This window comes from Phasianus colchicus, chromosome 6, assembly GCF_987193195.1.
Source record: "Phasianus colchicus chromosome 6, bPhaCol1.hap1.1, whole genome shotgun sequence".
NCBI classification, from domain to species: domain Eukaryota; kingdom Metazoa; phylum Chordata; class Aves; order Galliformes; family Phasianidae; genus Phasianus; species Phasianus colchicus.
The window spans coordinates 7157283-7176746 of NC_143441.1; the positions used below are offsets into that span (position 1 = coordinate 7157283).

The window sequence follows — 19464 nt, forward strand, 5'->3', positions numbered from 1 at the left end:
CTCCTTATCAGTGTTTGTTTACTAGGCTGACTCTGAGCTCTGACCCCAGAGAACAACCATGCAGAGCAGTGCCATGGCTGGGTCAGCACTGTGCAGAAGCTCCACATGGGACATCCTGGCTGCAAGATCAACATCATTCCTGACCCAGGGCCCATGTTGGAGCCCTGCACCTGCCCAAGGCAGCACATAGGTTTGGGACTACTGGAACGTGCCTACAGTGTGGGGGAATTTTGCAGTTCTGTTGCATCTTCCTTTCTTCGTGAATCCCATTACCTATGGAGATAGTGGGATCTTTGCTGGGTGTTGCACGTTAACCAAAGCCACCATCCTTTGGGTGGAGGTGATGCCTCGCACATTGTCTCCTGTGCTGCTACTATTGGGATAATACAGATGCAGATTGCTCCCTCAGGCCCAGCACAAAGCAACTAGTTGCAGAAAGTGCTGGTAAGATGAGTTATTAGTGTTGAATTAACTTTTCAGATAGGCTGGCCATTGTTTGAGTCGCAAAATGTAGCAGGGCTGGAGTCAAGGATGCAGCAGGATGGACTCTGTGTTCTTGGCAGCTCTAGTTCATGAGTGACTTGTCTTGGTGAGGCCACCAACCTCACCTGTAACGCACGCAGTGGGTATCCTTCGAGTGAAGCAGGCTGTATCTGGGGTTCCCTGCCTTTGACCTTTTACAGGTCTGCTTTTCACAGCTGACTCCCACATGGGAGATACAAAGCCCACCATCTGCAGGGTGGCTCAGGAGAAGGAGACTCATAAAAATGTCGTTTTTGGTGCCTGTTTCTCTGGCTGATGCCTCATTGCACAGGGAAAAAGCTCTCTTATCCCAGCCAGGGTGGCCAAGGTGCCAACAATAGGGACCCCCATTCACCTCACTGCATTTTACACCCTGCCCCCAGAGAAATGCCCAAGTCCAGATTGGGGCATTTCTCCATATTTCATCAGCCTGTCACAGGATGGGGAGCGGTGAGTAAGGGTGAGGAGACCCCTAGCAATGATGCCATGTGTGCACCCAGATCTTAGGCTGCACCAGGTTTTGGGTAGAAGCATTACAAACTTTCCCAAAGCCAAGAACTGCCCAGGCTGCTGCTGAAATCCAGCAGGATACGGGTGTCTTGGAAACCTCAGCATGGTTTCAGAGGGGGTTCCCAGTTTGGGTGTTGGTGATCCTGATTCAAAATGGACAAGAGGAGAAACTCTTGCCCAGAGGACGTGGGTTAGGAGGTAGGCTTTAATGTAGGGGGCTTCAGTGGTGCTGACCTGCAATGTCTTAACTTCTAAGGGAGGGAGAAGCCAAATAACCTTAAAGTGCTCATCCACACATCATCAGCTGTCTGTCCGCAGGGAGCAGCTGCTGTGGGAAGCTCCGTCCCAGCGAGCCGGGCAGGCAGAAAATCACAGGAACTGTAAATTAGGAAGCAGCACCCTTCCTGCTTAATTATAGCAACCATCAGTGGTGTTTATGGGAACTTCTTTGTCCCATCCGTTCCTGATGATTGCCCTCAATCAACATGACCAGCATGCAACTGCTTAGTACTGTGAGGTACTTCAGTCCTCCAGCTACCCACACTTATCCAGTAGGGCTTAGCATGGCCAACAACGGCTGTCCTTGAATCAGACCTAAAGGAGAGCTCAAATTCTCCAGCCAGCCATAAATAACCCCAAACTGTCAGCCCCACCTGCCCATGAGGGGCAGCAGGCCAATGCATGGGCTGGCTCTCAGTCTCCGGCAGCAGGGATGCTACCCAGAGATTTCCTCTGGGCAACCATGGAGAAGAAATCACCATTTTGTAATGCCTGGGGCCCTGCTGGGAGGCTGTCATGCTTCTCCAGTCCGTGCATCTTCGTTACCACTTAATGGCCTGTTTAATTAGCCCATTTGCTCAGTTGCAGAAGATGGCTGGCTGGCATTCCCAAGCTTTGTGCACCACTTCTATTGTACAGAGCAAAGCAAGGGCTCTGCATGTTCTGGAAATGGCTGCTCTGGGCTGAGCAAAAAGATCTTGATCTCATTCCCAGACATGGAGCTCCCAGCACTGTTCTGGGTGCTGTGAGTGCTTGCTGACCCCTTCAGCAGGGACACGATCCCCAGCAGCTGCTGGTTGTGGGCTGTGCTTCTATAGGGACCTGATGCTGTTACACCCAGGGTGCTGTTACACTGGTGACCTCAGAAGAGAGATTTCCGGCACCTTTAGAGCAGGGATGGCAGATAATTCCTTTCAAATGTGGGCAAGGAGGGAAAAAATAAAGGTTTTAGCCCCAAAACATTCCTTTTCCTCTTTGTTCCATATAGCCCCAAAAGCAAAGTTTTACATGAAGGAGCTGTGTGGTGAGATGCTTTATGGCTCTCCAGGAAATCCTTGCAGCCAGCTGTAAAGAATAAGGTTTCTGGTGGGAGAGGGACTAAAAATAATTGTTCAGAAAGCAGCCTTGGGAATGGTTGCTTAATGCACCAAACCGTGTAGAGGAACGTAGATTGACTGAGGAGCTGCTTGAATTGGGTTTGGCAGTGCTCCTGACCCAGGGTGTGTGTGGATCTGGGTACTTGTATGCATGCTGCTGTGCAACTCAACTCAGGAAGGCATGAGATTATCTGTCAGGGGCTGGAACTGTGGGACTTTAAGGTCCCTCCCAGCTGACATCATTCCACGATTCTATCTATGTGGGTGTGATGCTGAAGGACACAATTTAGTGATGAGCCTTGGTTGGTGGTTGTACTTGCTGATCTTGAAGGTCTTCTCCAAACTGGATGACTCCAGGTGGCTGTGTAACTCCTGCTGACCCACTGCTGGCTTTCCATCTCTTGGAGGTTTATTTATGCACTACTATAAGAAGAGCTTCCAGTACAGCAATTTGAATGTCAAAGGGTAGGTGATTCTCAGGGCATGGAATCAGAGCTGCTGACCTGCTCCACTTCTTCTGTGCCAGTGTGATTGGCTCCTCAGAGGCTGACCCCTCCTTTCAATACAGCTAGCCCTCCCTTTTGTCCTTCTGAAAAGAAAATGAACAAAAATGATGCACACACACCCAAGGGAGCGGGGAATGGCCATATCTCTGCTGCTCCAGCACCCTGGTGACGCTCAGGAGCAGGCAGACATTACTAATGCAAACCCTGCCATCTCAATCACACCTCATCTGAGACTCTCTTTCCATGGCTAAAAGACAGACTTTTAATTTCCAGCTCTGCCTCCAAACCATTGGGGCTGAGTTCCTGAACTTCAGTGGGGGATTTTGGGGTAAAATTCATCTGCACCAGCACTGTTGTCTGTGCTCCTTGTCTCTCTCCTCTGCGCAGATTGTAGAAGACTGTCATGTCTTCATACCATGAGAAATTTATGCTCAGAAAGAGTGGTGAGGCATTGGAACAGGCTGCCCAGGGAAGTGGTTGAGTCACTGTCCCTGGAGATGTGCAAAAACCGTGTGGATGTGGCACTGAGGGACGTGATTAGTGGGCATGGTGGGGATGGGCTGATGGTTGACCTTAGTGGTCTTTCCTACCTCAGTGATTCTCCCTATCCTGAGTTGTTTGGGATCATTGTGTGAGAAGCTACCACCCACACGAGGATGTGAGACTTCAAAGCCCCACGCTGAGGTCGATGACCACCCAGCCGAGCGGCCAATGCAGCCAAACATTGCCTCACCAGGCCGAGACCCGCGGGGCCGCTGACCGCAGCCTTCTCTGCCCCACCAGCGTGTGCAGCTCTGGGTGACCCTGCATCTTCCTCACTGGGCAGGGATAACAAAACTAGCCAACAAATAGTCCTGTCTAGGCAAGGACCTGAATCCTTCCTCATCTGTCCTCCCCTCAGCCTCTGGCATCTTCATCCCTTTCTCCCAAGTGAGCTGTGCAGACTTGTTTTTTGGCAAACGCTGATGTTTTGTAATTTTTTTGCGAGTGAGTTGAGTTCTTTGCCGTGTTCTGAACTTTGCATTTGTTTAAGCAGTTTCCAGTAATGTCATTTGGAGGAGTTGCTTGTCTGAGTCTGCTGGGAGTAGTGGAGGAGAGCTGCAGGGTGAGCATTGGCCTTGCTGCTCACCTCTCCATCAGGGCATTGGCTGACTGCAGGTGATGTGAGGTGGGCTTAGCTGAGCCTCGTTTGCTCAATGAGTCAATGAACCTGATATCTCCCCTGACTCCTGGGGCAACCTTCACAGCAAGGCCAGCCTTTCTCAGAGGGGAGTGCCTAATCTACACCATTTTGAGAAAAGTGTTGATCCTATTAAGGCCATCAGACCCATCACCTCCACCAGCCTCAAGCTGTTGTTTCTGCCATCAGAGCCTTAACTGACTACTGATGAGTTTTTCTTGTGCTGCTTGAACCAAACTCCTTTTGATAGGAGCACAGCAGTTGTTCATTGGCAGAAAGAAGTGCCTCTGGCTACGGAGGGAAGAAAACAATGATGCCCCCAGGGAAAGCACTGCACAGAATTTTGAGGATGCTGCAAGTGCCTTCTCACTGAAAGCCTCTTTCAAGTGTTGAAATACTGTAAAGAGAGGCAAACAGCAGGTAATTGAAAGGTGGAACAGAATCACACAGAATCACAGAATGGCCTGGATTGAAAAGGACCACAATGATCATCTAGTTTCAACCCCCTACTATGTGCAGGGTTGCCAACCACCAGACCAGGCTGCCCAGAGCCACATCCAGCCTGGCCATTGGGGTGTGCCTGCTCACCTCCGTCCCCAAGCAGGAGCATCTCTGCACATCCCAACCCATGGACAGTCCTTCTGAGGGAGGGTGTCCTGTGTGTAATCCTATGGCAAAGCAAGCCAGTATGTGGTGTGAGAAGAGGATTCAGCTGTCTCCGTAGAAGGTATTACAGTCACCTTTGATGAGCAGAGTCGCTGGCACCTCTCTGTGCTATTTGCTACTTCAGCAGAGCAGTAAAGCAGGGGGATTCCTGAGGTGCTGCTTCATTGCATGTGACCTATTAGAGAGGAAATAACCACATGATTAAAAAAATAAAAAATAAACAAATGTCACAATGCACCTGGGATCATGGTGGCTGCAGTGGCAGCAGCAAGAGTCCTGTGCTTTCAGCCCATGTTGTGCTTTCAGCCCACATTAACCAGGGCTGATGTCTGTAACTGCTGGTGCATTCCCCATCATGGGCTGAGGCTGGGAGCATGGAGGAGATTGCCCAGGCCACCAGCAGTGCCCCAGGACTCACAGGGGCTGTGCTTCCCTCCTCATCCATGCCTGATGGCCCTGTGGTGAACAGAGACCTGATATTCTTGCAATAACCCTGTCAGCTTGGTGTTCTTGGTCAGAAGCAGAGTCAGCAGGTCAGCTGTGGATGACAAACGAGCTGTTCAGGAGATAGAAGTGCTGCCTGGTGGCTGGCCAGAGCATTGTTTAGCATTTGTTTGTGGAAAGTTCAGCCCTGCAGGAAGTTTTGGAGAAGTGCTGCCACTGGTCCTGGACGAGAGTCAGAGGCTGGTGGAAGGCAGAAAGTGGCACAGGGAAGGCCAGACCCAAAGAGCCTGGCTGCTGGTTCTGTCTGCAAAGTTTTTCTCTGAGCTGAGGTGATTCTGAAGAACTAGATTGGCAAACATCACATGGGGAAGCAAAGACTCTTCTAAACCTAAAGTTCTGAGATGGAAGCCTGTTCTACTGCAAGCCTGTGTTTCAAGAGCCCTTATTTCAAAAACTGTGCACTACCTGCCTGAGCAATGTTAGGAGTGCATCAGCCACTTGCAAGGAAGACCAACCTATGTCACCACCATTACTGCTCTTATCCTCTGTATTTGCTGATCTTGTGTATCTCTGCAGCAGCAGAGCTCAGAGATGCTGCAGGACAGGAGAGGCACATTTCACAGATGGAGAAGCACGCAGGAGGGCTGGTGATGAAAGGTTAGTAGTTCTTGTCTCCTGGCTCTCTGTACTGTGTTCTGCATGATGGGGCCCACTGCTGGCTGGTGTTCTAAAGCAAGAACAGCTGTTGCCTGTCACATGAGCAGGATAGTGGGTCAGTGCACTGATGCTTTTAATTAACGGAATTGCCTGAGTTTCTTTGCTGACATTGAAGTGTATTCTTCACATAGCTGTGCTCTCTGTTTTGAAAAGTGGTCACTGCTGCTGTTTTTGTATGTGTTTTCCCAACCAGTTTTCAGTTTTCTGAGCGTTGGCTCCTCACCTGATCTTGTGATCTCATCAGTGATGAAGTAAGAGAGTGTTCAGGTTTGCTCATTTGGGCAAGCAACTGGAGGTACCCTGCCAGGATCCTGCTTTTTCAAAACATTAAGCACTCTCTGCAACCTGGGCACCCCCAAAAAAGCATCCTCTTAAGTCACTGATCTCTTCTGAAAATGAGGCCCAAGATGTGGCTGGCAGCAGGCATGGTGACCAGCACAAGCTCCCCTCCAGAGCCCCTGCAGTCTCTCTGCTTCTGCTTTCTCCTTGCTGCTCTCCATCAGCAATTGCATGCAGGAGTGGAGGTGAAGGGGACTGTATTTAACCCAAGCTACCTCCTCTCATTACTCAGAGCAACTCTCCATAACCACGATCTGCTCTTGCTGTGTAATGAAGGGCCTTTTTGCCTGCATGTGGTTTCCCTGCAAGGTGGGAGCTGAGCTCATGTAGGGCAGGAGGTCACCCCTTGCAAAGTCCTTGAGCTCATGGCAAAAAGCTACTCTAAGAGTGAAGTTGTATTACCTCCTCCAGCACATCCATAACTGATGGAGAGATGCTCCTCCTAAACATGGCTCCTGCTCAGTGTCATGCTTGGTGAGCTCAGACGGATATTTTCCCCCTTTCCTTGGCTTCATGTGATCTAATTGTTCTTTAATGTCTCGTGCTGCAGTTGGTCTGTGGATACAGCAAAGGTAATTGGATAAATTCTCTGACTCCTAGGGTTCTTTTTGCCCTCCTGTGTGCAGAACACCCCAGAGACAGGTCTGAAACTCCAGTTGACTTTCCTGGAAGCAGCCTGGAGGAATACTGCCTCTTTAAAACCACCTTAGTTGTGGGTTGCAGATTGCTCCTTGTTCAGCCCAGACCTTTCTGATAATCATAAGTCTGCTGGTTACTTTTCTGTGTGTTTCACATGGAGATGCTCCAAAGGAACCTTCTCTGTTGGGAGCAGACCAACCCAGCAGATTTAAGTCTAGAGCAAGGAAGAGAAAGAAGGAAACTGTCTGTTTGAAGCTGACAGGAAGGCATGTTTTACTTAATCAGAAATGATAAATATTTCCCTGTTGGTAGGCTCCTCTGGAGCTATTTCTCCCTGCTTTGATTTTTCATTGAACCTTTTTAATGCACTCCTCATCTGTCTGCTCTGCATGGCACCCCTGTAGCACAAAACAAGCAGGCAAGTGGAAAAGGGGTGAGGAGGAGGACAGAGGGCTGGGAGAACAGATGTCTCCTCAGCATGGATGGCTCAGCTGGGGGAGAACTGGCAAGGACCTTCCCTGCAGGGCGTTTGGAGGATGGCAGCACTGCAATGTGTCCCAGCTGACATCTGGTGCAGGGAAAGAGTGGGAGGGGGAAAGGGAAAAGGCACTCATTTTGCAGGTTTGGATGCCAACTTCTTTGCCTTTGCTGCCTTGCCAATTCCTGGTGTTGAAAGTCGTGAGGCAGTCCATCCTTCACCAGACATCATGTGGCTGGTTTAAAACCATCTTAATCTGTGTGAAAAAGCTACAAAAAAGGCCTGGCTCTTACTTTCCTCCCTCAGGGGATTAGGGCACATCTTTGAGTACTCCTTTGTCAGCAGGAGGGCTGGAAAACCTCAGGTGACGATGGGCTTCCATCAGTGTGCAGACCCTGCACTCCTCTTCTGCATTTGTTGGATTGGGATGACCTCAACCCAAACGTCTGATGTGGTACAACTCCTAGGTGATGCACAAATGAACTCCACATTGGGTTGAGGAGAGAAATTTGGCTACGGTTCTACAGCTGTAGCACCTCCTTGAGATAAAGCCAGTTCCAACCAGGTTGTGATTTTTCCATCTCTTTGTTCTAAGTGAAAGCTTAATAGAAAAGAAATGATGTTTTTAGGTACCGTTCTGGCCTACCTACTTGTATTTTGTTTTGAAGTGGTAAACACAGTCCTTGGTCAAATATTCCTGCCCTCTGCTGCTGCTGTCTTCTCATTTTACATTTCTGGCACCTGCCAGCTCACCAAAACCTGCCAGCAGAATTCCAAGTGCTGCTCCTGACCTGCCACCCCATTTAAGGCATCCTTGCCATCCTAGCTGGCATTCCTTAGCCTTCATCAGGATGTACAGGAGCAGATACTTCTCTTTTCTATGATGCTGGGATATTTGTAGCTAGGCAAGCTTTGAAGTGATTAGGAAGCTCTATGGCTTTTCTCCCTGTTCACCTTTCAGCACCTGCTGCATTTTAGCAAATGTATGTTTACTTTACAGACCATCTTTGCACACTGACTTGAGCTGCAGAAAACAAAAGATCTGTTATGCAAATATTTATGCAGCCGTAGCACTGCATGCTGGAGTACAGCGCGGCCTTTCAGAGAGGAGGCACCAGGAATATCTTAATGATAAACGTGTTTTATAAAAGATCTCCAGCTATTTGTAAGAAAATGAGCAGTAGCTTTACATTCCCCATCAATTTTTGGGTTGAAACACTGAGATTTGCTTCAAGGGACTGTAGTGTTTATAGTTGTTAGCCACATATTGAAAAACAAGCATAGTTGGTCATTCATTAACCAGGAAGAAGTACACAAAATAGAAGATGATAGTTCATTCAAGAGACAGTTTATGCTCACTGAGTTGAAACAAGTACCTTTATTACATTTTGTGAATCCATTTTCTAAGCAATTACTTTCATCCTTAGCCTTCATAGTTGTTAGATGCTAATAAATATTTTCTCACAGCCCAGGTACTTATCACTGGCAAATGGCTTTCCATAAAATCCCAGCTGGCTCTCTGGGAATTTTATTTACTGAAGAGATGACAGTGGAGTGTAGTAAGCTTCCCTGAACCCTTTTTTTTTACGCAGTTTTAGCTTGACTGGACGCCATTATTGGAGACAATAAACTTGTTCATCAATTTTAAGAAACCCAGCAGGAACACAGGCTTGTGGGATAATGGGTAATTCAATTTGCTGTGGCTGTGCCTACTAAGGCACCTTTTGCTATTCGTGTCATCCCTTTGGGACGCAGGAACAGACTCAGATTCTGTTGATCTGTATGTAACTCATACCTGAATAAGATCTTGGAGTGGAGAAGCTCTTGAACATGTTTGTTGACCCAAGTCACAGGCGTAACATATAAGGTTGTGTTTGATGTCAAGGAGAGTCCAAGAAACATTTTTTTTCCCCTAAGGAATCTTCTTTGGGAACTTTGTAAGCCAAGAACTCCCATCTGTAGAGAGGCTGCCATATTGGACTGGTGGCCCTGACAGGACAAGCCTTATAGAAGCTGGGATCCCCTTAGTTTTAGTGTGATCCTAAAGTCAAGCATGTCTTCACCTGCTGTGTTGGACCAGAGCTCAGGAAACAGAGGAGGAAAATCTATTTTTATTGCTGTGGACTTTTGGCAGCAGCGTTTGCAGGGAAGATGCTTGCCCTGCACAAGGCCTGTTGTAAGGAAATCGTAGCTGTTCCTGACGGACACTGAGGCAGTGTCACTTACAGGAGGTGCCCTTGTCACCAGCAGCTTGTGGAAAATCGGTAATACAATAGCAGAGGCTTCTCGTAGGTTGCACACGTGTCTGCTGAGAAGATTAAATGGGGGCAACTTTTGAGAGACAAATGTGCAGAGCAGTGGCAGCAGATTGGGTCCAGAACCAGCAGCATTTTGTTTAAATTTCAAATTTATTCTGGGAAGCCACCAGTGTCTCAGCTGCTGCCTGTTGCTAGCAAAGACGGTGCTTGTGCCCAAGGGGTTTGCAAGATCGCTGTCACATATCTTTTAATGGAGAAAAATTAAGCAAATGAGACATTCTCTCGCAGTCCTGGAAGTTCATACTGAACAGCAGCCAAAGATGAACACTTTGGTCTCTTCTCGACATTTTTGGGATGAGCCAGCTGAGGATCAGACAGGCTCCATGCCCAGCAGGGATGGACAGAGGGATTTAACCCAGAGGCACAAGGAGGCACCTGTGTGTGAGCTCTGGCTGGAAGCCCTCATGTCCCCAGCTCTGGTCTGGTTGCTGCCCTCAGTCTCACCAGCTGCAGCCATCGAGCTCCTGTCCCCACAGTTCCCCTGGAGCAGACAACATCAGCTCCATATGGCCAGTGGGATCTATTTTGGAGGGGAGGGTCAGATTTACAATCATGAGCGCGTGCCTGCCATGGCAAATGGCTCAGCGGGGCCAAAATGTCAGTGCATCCTGTTTACACTGCAGCCCAGACAGTAGGAAAAGTATTTTTAAACAGAAGCACAGATCGTGCTGTAATCTCTCTGTGTTTAGGAAACAAATGGTTGGTTTTTTTTTGTTTTGTTTTGTTTTTTTTTTTTTTGCCACAATGCAAAACAAACATTTGCTCAAGGCTTAGGATTCCTTTCCCTTAAGCTGTCTGCATGACAAACTCTGACTTTCTCCCTCCTGTTTAGGTTTCCTCACTTCAGTCCTGTGATAGATTCAATGAAGAAATGTTTGTCATAGGTAACAGCTTCACATTTCTGCATCTCGCAGAGTGCCAAGAATGTGATTGCTGAGCATTTATAGTTTTGAAATGCCAGGGATGTCTGTAGGAATTGACCAACTGCTCCTTGCATTGCGAGCAGCGTCCGTGTTTTGACAACCTCTTTCTATCAGAATAGAAAAAAAACCACAACGTCTAAAAATGAGCCTGTCCACTAAAAATACTGCGGACAGGAATAGAGAACTCACGGTGCTGCTTTGTAGACTCACGTGTGCTTTGGGTTTTATTATAGGACCAGAGCTGCCAAGCTATTCTGAAGGCTGTGGCTGAACTTCCATTATAAGCCTGCTTTTGGCTTCTCCCCAAACCCACAAAAGGCTTCACAGATGCTGCAGCACCAGCAGTCAGGCAGCTCTTCGCACTGTGTGGTTGCTCTGCTTTTCCCTGTAGCTGGATTTTGGAGCAGGGTGCCTGGGGCAGCATCACCCTGTGCCTGGGATGGGGTTGGAAATGGTGGCTGTCATCCCAGTGAGTGCTGGGTTCTACCCTTTGCACATTACACCCGATGCAGAACCACGGTGGGAGGAAAACTGGGCTGACAATTAGTCTTTGTCCTATTGTTTCTGATAGCTCCTAATGCTGGTGAGGGCTAAGAGGCCAAAAGACCATTTCTGAGAACACATTTCATTGAGAACAGAAGTCAGTGATAACACTAGCATATAAACAACAACAACCCCACTGTTGCTCTGTTATGTGAAGGAGCAAAAGTTTCAGAGTGGCTGTGAAACAGGGATCCCTCTCGGGGTGCTCGATGGGTCTGGTGCTGTTCCCTGCTTTCCCTTTTTATTTTTTATTGTGGTTTTATTCAGCAAGCAAAATACATCACTTTGCCAGAGCTCAAACCTATAAAAAGCAACAAGTAGGCTGAAGCCCAGCTCAGCTGGGACCGACTCTGCCACTCAGAGCTATCAAACTCCATTTGCAGCATGCAGTAAGAAGAAAAGCAGCAATGCCTGAGGGAGCTAACCTGGATAATTGAACAGCATTAACTCTTATCACGAGCAATGAAAAATTAATTGCTGCTGCAGGTTGTTCTGGTACAGAGCCAAGCAGGCAGACAGGTGCCTTAAGACTTTTCCCAATGGTAAGACTGTGCAGAGGGGCAACTCATAAACCTGCCTTGCACCATTGCCTCTCTTGGTCAGAACACATCTGCACTGCAGCACAATGCAAGAGGGATTTGAAACACCTTGCAGCTGGCGATTAATGATGATAATGCTAATAAATAGTATTGTTTGCTTGCAAAATGATCATTTGTTCCGAAACAGTCCTTATTAATAGCTCAGGGGTGGTGGCGGCCATCTGGGGCCTCAGCTATGCAAACCACTAAAAGAATTTGCTCAGCCATCGCTTTGCTCTGCGGCCAACACTGCTGCTGCTGTGGTCCTGGGTCATACTGGTACTAAAACTGGTGAACGTTTCCCTGGTGAAATCTATTTCCAGTCAAAACAGCTATTTGTTGCTCTATCTATTTCACAACCCGACTAAGAAAAGCACAAAGGGTAGTATTGACACTTTGAGTAATGCTGCTGACTCCAGGAAAATGAGTCATGTGATGAATTTGCCCCTCTTTATTTCTTTATCGTGTTTCAGATCTAATTGAAATCCTCCCATGTAGATTAAGCAAAGGGAGAAGCCACCTCTGCACGCACCCCAAAGCCATCCAGCCCCTGGGATACCCAGTCTGGGGAATGGATCCTGTCTGAAATAAAACCTCTCTGTTGCTTATAGCAGGAGACACCAGCTGCTTTGGACCATCGGCCCAGGGCACTGAGTGACCCACTAATTATAGCCCCTGGGCATGCCTCAACGCCCTGCTGAGCTATGCCAGTCCTCCCAGTGCATGGTTGAGGATGTTTACCCAGATCTGCTCTATCAAGTGCTCCAGCTCCGTCCCAGCGCACAGCTGGCTCTGGTTACACAACACCAAGGAGGGTGTTCTGCATTTCCAGCTCACCAAGTTCTAGCTGCCAGCAGCTGGGCTGCCCTCTGCCCTCCTCCTCTTGGCCATGTAGTGCCTGGGGAGCTGTGCTGGCCACTCTGGGGGGAGTGATGGGGAGGGCAGGCAGAACCTGAGCAGTTTTGCTGCCTGCCCTTCCCACAGCATCAGCGAGAGGGGAGGTTGTAAGAGACACAGGCTCTCTCTGCTTCAACTCAACGCTGCCTGCAGGTCATTCTTTTTCTTTAGTTCACCCATTTTTAATAAACTGCGAGGTTTATTAAAAAATCAGAGAGGCATTCTAATGCTATAAGGATTGAAAAACATACAAAACTGTTCCTTATGTTGTTGTAGAGTTTGGTTAGTGCTATCTTTATTTTCTCATTCATCTGTGGCTACCGTCTCTGCCACAGGATGAGAAAGCTGCCTTTGTGCAGACTGTCCAGCTGAGGGTCTGTATTGAGGGGACTGGTGGCTGGGAGGGGTGGAGGGGTGACACACTGGGGAATGAGGATGGAGAGGTGAAGGGAAAAGGAAGAAGACGTGGGTGGGAGGTCAGAGGCTTGGGGGCTTTGGAGCTACTTTTAAGAGGAGGCTGATGGAGGTGCCAAGCAGGCAGAAAAATGCAGAGAACTATATATAGATACACCTACAGACACAGAGATAAACAGATATTTTAAGAGATAATAAATGATACTAACAAAATGTATCCATATACGTGTATGTCATCCAGTAACAAATGATTTCTGCATTGGAAGCTTGTCAGTGCCCATATCATCAGTGAATTAGAAGCCTAACAGAGCCAATATTCTCTAAATAGCTGCCCTGGTGCTGTGTGAAAATCAGGGGGCAAAGTGAAACGTAGGTAAGGGAAACAAAATGCATAGGAGCAGGGATGAATGATGCCCTATGGAATACACAATGGAAGAAACTCAGCTCTTGTGACTGTTTATGGCTAAATGCTGAAGATTAGGTCTCTAATAGCATTATGTACTTTGTGAGGAAAATACCTGTTTAGGACGTTATTTTGACAGGGCTCACTTCATCCGCCCCCATTAAAGACCAGGGAAGTCCCAAGCCAGTGCTAAATAACTGCTCAAAAATTCAATCATTTAGTTACTGCCTGGGATGTAGGGACTTACCCACGGCCCCAGCCAAGCAGAAGAAAACAATAACTTAAACCTCCAGGAGTTTCCCTGGGGGCAAAAGCAGATTATCCAGCTAAAGCCCCTTGTTGTTGCTGTCCTGCCTTTGTATATGAGGTCTGCAGAAAGCAGACCAGGAAGGAAGAGAACTGACTAAAACCAATACGATCCTGTATAGGTACTGCTTTTCTGGGTGGGAGAGAAGTTTGGACTTTGAGGAAGAGTTAAAAAAAAAAAAAAAAGAAAAATCCCTGCTTTGTACTTGTATTTTTTAATATGGTGTATGTATATTCTGGAAAGAATTGGCTTTCACACATTCCTGCCTGTGGAAAGGATGCATCACAGGGACGTTTTGCAGGGGCTGGGGCTGTGTCTTGGTGGCCAGCAGATGCGGGGCTTGGATGGTGCCTTTATGCCTTTGTCTGAAGGTAGTACTAAAGCATGGAACAATCACAGGACTAATCCTGGTGATGCCTTGTCACTGAAGCAGTGCAGGAGCACTTCAGTTAAATATGAGAACGCCATGGTCTCCTTTAATCAAGAATCATAGAATCATAGAATGACCTAGGTTGAAAAGGACCCCAAAGATCATCTAGCTTCAACCCCCTGCCATAGACAGGGTTGCCAACCACCAGACCAGGCTGCTCAGAGCCACAGAAGAAGCAGCTTAATCTCTTTTATGTAACAGTGTGTGCATATATATACGATATGTATTTTTTCCTTAATGCCCTTCCACAACTGTCTGCCTCCCTTGTTTTGCTTTTTGGCCATGGCTCAGCATTTCCCTTCTGGCTGGAGAGAGGCTGAGATGTCAAGGGCTGGGCTACAGCCAGGTGATAAGGCCATCAAGGAAAAATTCAACCCAATGTCTCTTTGGTCAGTGTTGCATTGACCAGAGCAACCTTCAGAGCCACAGCTGCCTGGTAGCTCTATCATCTCAAGGCTGATCTACATCCATTAAAAAAGTAGCAAAGGGGCTGCATTCCAAAGTGATGTTTTACTCTGCTGTCGGTAACAGGTTTGCTTTCCTGCCTGTGTCTAATCCAGAGCCAAAGCTGAAAAAAATGAGACAGTTTGATATTTGTTTGGGTATGTCTTAATATTTCATGGCCATTACTGCACAAGCCAGAGCCCTCCTGTGCTACAACATGGCCTAACAAGGATGCACATCTCAGAAATAAATGGACTTTCTGAGTTTACATCCCACAAGTCCTGTTTATCAAATGCACCCATGGCAATTGCCCACTTTCCATTTCTGAATTGTGCTAGCAACAAACCGAAAATCGAATAGGATGCACATATTTGGCAAGCTCTCTCCATGGTTTCCATCAATCCTACTGCTAGATACAGAAGATTCAATTTTTCACACATCTCACTTCTTAAGAGTGTCTCCTTTCAAATGAAAAAAAGTCCCCAAATAATTTGTGAAAATACCTAAGGCGTTTTAAGGTGGTTTTTTTTTTCCATTTTTTCCCAAGTAGTGTGAGACTGGATTTGTTTTGTAAGTGGAGAATGTTACTCATGTTGGATTAAAACACCTCCAGCATTTCTAAGTGGCTATGGTCCAATGCAGAGCAAAACTGAATTAATTTTTCAGTGCCTTTTTCTGGTGGCATCCAGCTGTCCATCTGTCCACTGCAGCCTGAGCTCTGTCCAGAATGACACTTACCCAAATTAATTCCTGCAGCACTTGATGGTGAAAAGAGGAAAGCATTTTATAAGACTTGAGGAGCTTTCTCTTGCCAAACAGTCACTGCTGGGATTCTCAAAAGCATTGTAACTCCTACCAAAATAGGTAAGATCACTAGGAACACAGCAGTGCTAGTAAGATCACTAGGAACACTCAGTGGCTGCCTATAAGCTTCTTCAGCCAGCCCAGCTGCCTTGCAAACACAGTACAAGCAGTGGTTGGCATGGAGGCATGGGGCAAGGAGAAGAGTGGGCTCCTATCTCCCCATGCTGGATTAACACATGGATCATGTGTTAATCTGCCATCCAGCTCTCAATGCAAGGTTCCATACAGACAGCCAAGCTTCAGAGGTCCCTGCAGCTATCACCAGGTGTTGCACAGGGCTGCTCCACTGCTGGCTGAAATCCCATGCAGGTGGCTTGGAGGGCATCAGAAGCATTATGGTCCACTTATCCTTTTAGTTTTCATTCTTAATCAGGCTTAAAGTTTCCTTTCTCAGAGATGTTGTTTTGAATGAATTAAGCAGTCGTTACTCATCCTAATTGACTGATGGCAGCAAAAGTTAGCAGAGCTAATTATGTCTCTCACACCTTCCTATTTTTATCTTCTGCTGCAGCATGCAGCAGAGAAGCCATCAGATGAAAGCCCTACAACAAGGTAGATTTCTCTGCTAAAACTTCTTCTGCACAGCAAGCAGGTTAATAGGAGGTGATATTATTAGCTGTAAACCCAGGCCTTCAGGGTTCCCTTTAGGCACAAGATAATTTCTGGCAAATGTCACTCCACCCATTGCTGATCCTCTCTAATGGGAAAGGCAGTGAGAATAGTGAGAACAGTGCCTGCTGTACCCCTGGGTCAGGGTAGGGCTGTTTCTCCAGCCTAGGGAGTACAGGGTGGTTCTTCTGAGAGCTTGTACATTTGGCTACCTGTCACCATCATGTATGCCCCAACAGTGTTTGCACATGTGAGCTCCCTGCAGCCTCCCAGAAGACTGCTTTGCTTCATGCTGTGTGCTTTCCCCCTTCCCATTTTATGCTGCTATGAAAACCTGTGCTTTGAGTTCAACATCTCTCTCCATTAGCTGTTTCCCATCACTGTCAGGTTATATTTTTAAAGGTCTCACACACAGAGAATGAAATATGAGCATCTTGAGCGTTTCCATGCTGTTACTATAGAACTAAAATTCATCTCTCAGAAACGTGGGGGCTGCAAACTTTCCTGCTAGAAACACAAACACTTTGGAGAGAAAATGCTGGATGACAAGAGAAATAGCACTGCAAAAAGCAACAGTTCTTCAGAGATGTTCATTTACTGTCCAGTCTTCATGTGCTGATTAACACCAGCAGTGTCTTCAGTGCTGCAGTACTTCAGCTCCCTAGGGTGCTCTGCATTCACATGCCACTTTTCTTTATCATTTATCTTTGCAGATGTGGACATAGCAGCAGTAGAAGGGGAAATGCCTTTGCTAAGGTCACTGAGCAGATGTGGGAATTGGGAACAGGAGGTGGTTAATCTGATACTTTCTTCTATAAAGCAGGCCAAGGCAAGGAATTTCAACCAAGGTCCTTTGGATGGCTCTGGGGGAGATGGCACAGCAACTGGACTTAACAAGCCCAGATCCCTGTGTCTGTCTCCATAGGAAAGGTGTCCCAGCCCTGTGATCACCTTCACAGTCCTCCTCAGGACACACTCCAACATTCTTTCCTGTGCTGGGGACAGAAACCTGGACTCAGTAATCCGCATCAGTCTTCACTAGGGCAGAAAGAGAAGGACTATGGCCTCCCTCACCAATGGCCACTTTTCTGTTGATGTAGCCCAGGATACTGTAGGCTTCTAGACTGCAAGAGCACACTGGTGGCTCATGCCCAGCTTTTCATTCACCAGAACCCCATCTTTATAGGGCTGCGTTCAATGAGTTCTTCTATCCTGTGCTCATACCTGGGACTGCCTTGACTCAAGTGCAAAACCTTGTAGTTGACCTTGCTGTACCTCCTTAGATTCTTGTGAGCCACTTTTTCAAAGCTTGCCAGGTCCTTCTGAATTAGCATCCCATCCTTCTGCTGTATCACTGCACCACTCAGATTGATGCCATCTGCAGACTTGCTGAAGGTGCACTCAATCCCAACATCCATGTAACTGATTAAGATACTGAAGAGTATCGGTCCCAAGAAGGACTCCTGGAGGACATCACTTGTCACCAGCCTCCACCTGGACATAGAGCCACTGACCACAACCCTATGGCTGTGTCCATCCAATCAATTCTTTATCCACTGAATAGTTCACCCTTCAAATCCATTTCTGTTCAATTTAGAGATAAGGATGTAGTGTGGGACCATGTTAAAGGTCAGTGTCATCCAAAGCCCTAAGTTAAGCAAATCTTTTCAACTACTGGAATATCATAAGCTTTGCAGTTTTTTCCTGGACATTACTTAGTACAAGTCTTTGGAAGGAAGCGATGTGCGAAATTTACATACATATCTACAGAGGTTTACTTTCATATACAATTGAGACTGTCTAAAACACACAGAACATTTATTCTGCCAGAGGCAGTTTTACTAGTACAAATTTCATCCACTTGCATCAATGGAAAAGATTCTCAGATGGATGGATCTTTGAGGTGTTATTTTTTTAATCACCCCCAAGGTGTTGCTGTTCAGTTTTTGTGTGTGCGTGTTTAATTATATTTATTTTTTTTAATTCAAAGCTGACACATGAATATTTTGGACCACCAGTGAAACTATGATGAAATAAAGAAGGTGGAGAAGCTCTATTATCTATTACCTTCCCTGCTCTGTGCGATGGAGTCTGGAAGGACTGATCCTGTGCTGTTGACCAGCTAATTTTAGGAGCTCAAAACTAGATTTTTGGCACAAATTATGGGAAGAAACTTGAGCACAGAGAAGCTAGTAGATACTTCTCAGCTTCTCAGCAAGAAAGCAGTATTCAGATGTCTCATCAAGCACAGGGATATTTTTGCGTAGGTTTGTTTTCTGATGTAAGGGAATTTGTAAAATCTGGCTCATGCATGCATGAGGCAGTACTTGAGAGATAAATAACATAGAAAAAGAGAGTTGCTTTCTCACTCTGTGGTTCTTTTCATGTATTGACGTGAAGTTTGAGGTTGCAAGGAGGGACCTCTGGGTCCACCTGCTCCAATCCCTGCCCAAGCAAGGAAGTCCACAGCAGAGCTTCCAGGCCCACATCCAGGCAGCTTTTGGAAATCTCCAAGGAAGAGTCTCTGTAGCCTGTGGGCAGCCTGTGCCAGTGCTCTGACACCCGTGCAGCAAAGAATTGTTTTCATCTACAAAAATATGCAAAGGAGAGCAGGAAAAGGGTAGAGAAATCTACCCAGGGCTGTGGGAAGGATCTCACAGCATTTATCCCATCACATTGTCATCAAAAGATTGGAGTTACTTTTCCCCCTTCTTGTGTAGCTGCAGTGTTGTACTCTAAGATCTGCCATGGGAGGTCACTCAAAGTGACTCCATAGAAAAGTCATTTCTGGCACTGTGTTTTCCTCATAGCAGCACGCCTCTGAGAATGGTCCATGTGCAGCACGGACAAATGCATGGCTGGAAATGGTGACCTGCCTGTATCTCTGTGCTGTCTGTGTTACCTATATCTTGCATCAGGAGGTTAAGGTCTGAAGGATGATTGTGAGTCTTAATTGAAACTATAATCATGTGGTTTGTGGATGAGATTCCCTTTAAAACAGTGTAAGCTGTAAAGGGTTTTTAAAAAGAAAAGGTCCAGCCAGACTGGGCAGAACTGGTAGAGATTTATAATGCAATGATTTTTTTCATTTCCCTTTGTCCCTGTGTTAAAATTTTTCCTTCAACCATGAATGTCAAACAAGAGGAATGAGAGCACTTCAGAGGTATAACCAGCATTGCTTGAAGTATTCCTTCACCTTATATCTGCTGAGCTGAAAAACTGCTGACTTTCCATCACAGGCCTCCCAGGTCTTCCAGTCTGTTTTAGAAATTAATACAAAGCTCGAGGAAGAATGAGGGTCTGGAGGATATAAAGCAAGCTGTGGAAAAATGGGAGTGTGGTGGGAGCTATACAGTG

At 46.8% G+C, this 19464-nt stretch overlaps 1 long non-coding RNA gene across 1 annotated transcript in view; it reads left to right on the top strand.

Moving 5' to 3' along the window:
* The window catches only part of LOC149917400 (uncharacterized), a 41352-nt gene that overhangs the window by 4867 nt on the left and 17021 nt on the right, over positions 1–19464 (top strand). The window lies entirely within an intron of this gene.